The following is a 3948-nucleotide window of genomic DNA, read 5'->3' as shown; positions in this document are numbered from 1 at the left end:
AGGAGAGAAACCAATACACTATTGCAATCGGGACCACACTCTCATAATTGCTCAGATAGTTGTGTGAACATGCAAGCTGAAATGGATGTTTTTTCACTTCACTGTAAGTGCCATGCAATATTACATGACAAACTTTTGCCTGCACATTGTGTTTGACTCTCATTGTGAAATTTTTAGGAAAAAATAAACTACCAACCCTCACTGAGAAAAAGACTTCACCAAAAAAAGTACCATAGCTTTCCTGTGTTAGTACATCTCAGGCTGCAGAAAAATAATGACATTCATAACTAGTTTTTAACATGTCTTACCAGTGGAACCACTCCAAACAACGGTCGCAGCACACCATTTTCAGCGCACCATCCTCCTTTTCCTTGCACAGGCCACAGATCCAGAGTGCATATTTCTTTTTTACAGCAACTGTCATAAAAAAAATTAAAGTTCATTTTAAACACAGAATTATGACGAGCAAATAGTTGTTGCAGTGCATACTTGAGGCCATGAGCAGGGACCAAGCATCAGAAGTGCAGTACTTCTTTAGCTTTGGCAGAGAAACCCTGCAGTCCAGCAGTGCACTGGGTAAGGCCTCTGGCCTAACTTCAATGTCAGCCTCGTTGAGCAGGCAGGTTCCATTCAGCACACGATCACAAAGGGCTTTGTCAGAGAATCCAGCCAATAGCACTGGAAAGACAAAATGTAAAAACAAGTTAGAGGATGTCAAATCGCACTGAGTACTTTGTATTTACATTTTGCTTTGGCCTTTTCAGACAGAGACTTGAAAGGCACAGGCCCTTCTTCATCAGCTTCTCTTGCCCGCTTGTATCGGTTTTGGAGGACTCGCTTGCATGGGCGCCCTCGACTTTTTACCTCAGGGAGCTTCAGGTCACAAGCACTGCTAGATGAACACGGTTGGCTCCCAACATCACTGGTGCAACTATCAGTTTGTCTGCCACACGGTTGTTCGGTTTCTTTTTGTGATACAGGCGATGTGGTAGCCAGTTGTTCGACATCTTGGGGTACACTTGATGTGGTAGGCAAGATGTCCAGCACAGAGGCATTATCTGCCTGCACAATTTCATCCTCGTTATGAGGATGAGTGAAAGCAGCATCTCTCTTCAGCCAAGAGGCATTTACCGATTCTAAGAATGCAAGGCGTTCTGCAAAAACATCCGGCTGACAGTCTGCCATGTTGTCAACAAGAGCTTTAAGCGTTCTCAGTGCGTAGTTGTACCGCTGATTTCTATTCATCTTCTCGAAGGATGGCCCAGGCATAGAGAGTATCTCTGGTGCTTCGTGATTGGCAGCTTCAAAGTTGGTTTCAGTAGCCCCACCCATGAACTTAAGTTGGTACGATTTAAACCAACGCTTATGAACAGCCTTCGTCAGGTCAGGCTTAATCCTAAATTTCACACAAACTTATAAAAAATGCCGGCAAAGCAGCTTCATCTTCGAGTACGTAGTGCAACTGCACGCATGATTCTCAAGAGAGACCTCGTGCCATGCATCAGTGCAACTCGATGACACTGCATAAGTTTGCTCAGATACGATTCTGACCTCTGGAGGGTCATCCTGCATCTTTGCCAGTTCCTGCTTTATTAGTTTGCAGACATAAGGTGTTAACACCGTGGCACATTCCTTCTCCACACCCTCAGATTCTTGATGAGAATAGAACTTACATGTTTTCAGCAGTATAGTTTTGTGGCGTGCCTCCTGCTGCATGCTGCTTGACATTTTTAAAATGTTGCGCACTGTTTCATGTAGTTTTGATGATGATGCTAGGACATTCTTTAGTTTTGCATGATGTGACTCAACACGGTTGGTTGTATTATTTCCACCTGTAAACTTGCGGTCACATAAGTGTCGGACCCACATTTCAGGAATGTTGTCCCAGTTCTTTGCGAAATAGCTCACAGCTTCTTGACTTGCATACCTTTCAAATTCAGCTTTTGCATCGTTGTATCTGGCAGGTGTGGGGGAAAGCAGCATTTCACTGAAGCTACTCAGTAAACGTTCTCGCTCATCCGATGATTTGGCAAGCTGCCCAGCTGCACTCTTGAAGGCCTTGATGACATGGAATTGGCACAACTGAACAGCTGGTGAACTTGGAAATGTCGTTCTAATGGCACTGATTTCTGTGAAATCTTTGTCCACAACAACCACTTGTGTATCAGCAGCCGCAGGATTCTCTCGTACAAATGTCTCCAAAAGCTGATTGACAACGTGCTGTTGCTCGGATGCAACAAAGGAATATGCGACTACTTGGGTACTTCCGGACCCATCCTGGACAGCCATCACATACAGGGGCATGCGTAGTTTGTTGGTGCGGTAGGTTGCGTCAAGGAGGAGCACCTCTGGAAAAGACTTAAATGCTTGCTGCATGTATGGCGTTTGAATAAAGAGAATTTGCAGCTCCTTATTCTCGTCAGTGATCGACAGCACTCTAGCACCATAAGTGGCTTGGCAGTGCTTTAGTTCTGCCACTAGTAGGCTCGCTTCATCCTCTGTGCGAGTTGCACGCTTCAGATTGTGTAGATCTTTGGCGATCACTGTTTTTCCGGCACATACAAAAAATTAAAACAAAGGCGAGTGTAATAATGCAATCAATACCTTCACATACTGATAAAAAAACTCAACTACTTACCACTGTGTTCTTTCATTTTCTGGACGATCATGCTTGGGGGCACATTTAGCTCCATTAAAGGCTGCACGAAGCTGAGCTCTTCAGTGGCGAGCCGGCGGCATTCAGGATATGCCTTATAGATTTCACTGCTGACTTCATGATTGTGCTGTAAATTGAGTGCAGTGATTTCCAGTTGTTGAGTCGCACGCCTCGCCGCTAATACCAGTTTTACCGGGCAGTCCTTCTTCATAGTCCTGGAGAAAGAACAAAAGTGCCTTTTAAACTTTCTTTCATGTGCCCCACTGACATGCTATTCTGCGTAGGGGAGAGAATTGCAGCCCCGCGCAACACGTGGCCTGGTAAAATGCCGCTGCCGACGTGTTACGCTAGCGTGGATGCTAGGGAGAACGCAGAACATAACTCGTAGCTATACGTACCGTTGGTTAGGACGAACTCCGGAGGCAGTAGGCCTGTGTCGTCCCCCGTACTTGCAGGTGAAAGTGGCGTTTGAAAATCGAAGCTTGCTGTCCAGTTTCACTGCCTCGCGTGACAAGTTAGCGTTCACAACATCTATCGACTTCGATGTTTTCTTGACAAATAAAGTATTTGTCTCCACTTGGAAATGCCGCAGAGCAGTGTCAAATGCATCATACGATTCGAACCTCGCACCTATAACAATCCCCATGTCTAACGCGCTGCAGGACGTAGGACGTCTGGGCACCGCTGGTCCGCTCGTCAGCGCTCTTCGCCAGTCTAAACATGCGGTCACGTGGAAAACTTGTTTACTTGCAAAGATGCGGTCACGTGACAAACCAGATGGCGAGGTCACGTGACAAACTTGTTTCACTACGCTCTTCCTAGATGGCGCCACAAGGACCGTAGTGCACATAGCCAAGTCCGTCGTCGGCGCACTCCGTAGTGCACACAGCATTACTCAATCGATAATTGGGATTGTAATCGACGATCGTTATCGGTAAAGTGATTGTGGATTGGTAATCGCTAAGAAATAAGAAAAGGAAAACAAGAGGAAAAGAAGCTACCGAATATCTCACGCAGCGGAAGGTGTCGTCACATTACTTAAAAAGAGATAACGCGTGCAAAAGAAGACAGGACGAAAGAGAAGGCACGGACAAGCCAGGCGTCTCATGACGCCTGGACCTGAGGATTGGCAATGCTCAGTATTGTGAATGCACCTCACGTCTTTCGTATTTGAATCAATATTGTGTTTCAAATGTGTGTCGTAACATTGTTGGTGTGTAAACAGGTTGCTCGGACGATTCCAATGCTTGCTTGGTCATCCTCCTTTATTTACGGCACATTCCGCAGCATCG

General features: G+C 45.8%; 1 pseudogene; it reads right to left on the bottom strand.

Moving 5' to 3' along the window:
- Positions 1-304: 304 nt before the first annotated feature.
- LOC149362443 (uncharacterized) lies at positions 305-3302 on the bottom strand (annotated as a pseudogene).
- Positions 3303-3948: the final 646 nt, after the last annotated feature.

Source organism: Amblyomma mixtum, chromosome 2 (genome assembly GCF_055824585.1).
Source record: "Amblyomma mixtum isolate Tamu chromosome 2, ASM5582458v1, whole genome shotgun sequence".
Classification (NCBI taxonomy): Eukaryota; Metazoa; Arthropoda; class Arachnida; order Ixodida; family Ixodidae; genus Amblyomma; species Amblyomma mixtum.
The sequence above is the reverse complement of the archived record's forward strand: the minus strand, read 5'-3'. Positions and strand labels throughout refer to the sequence as shown.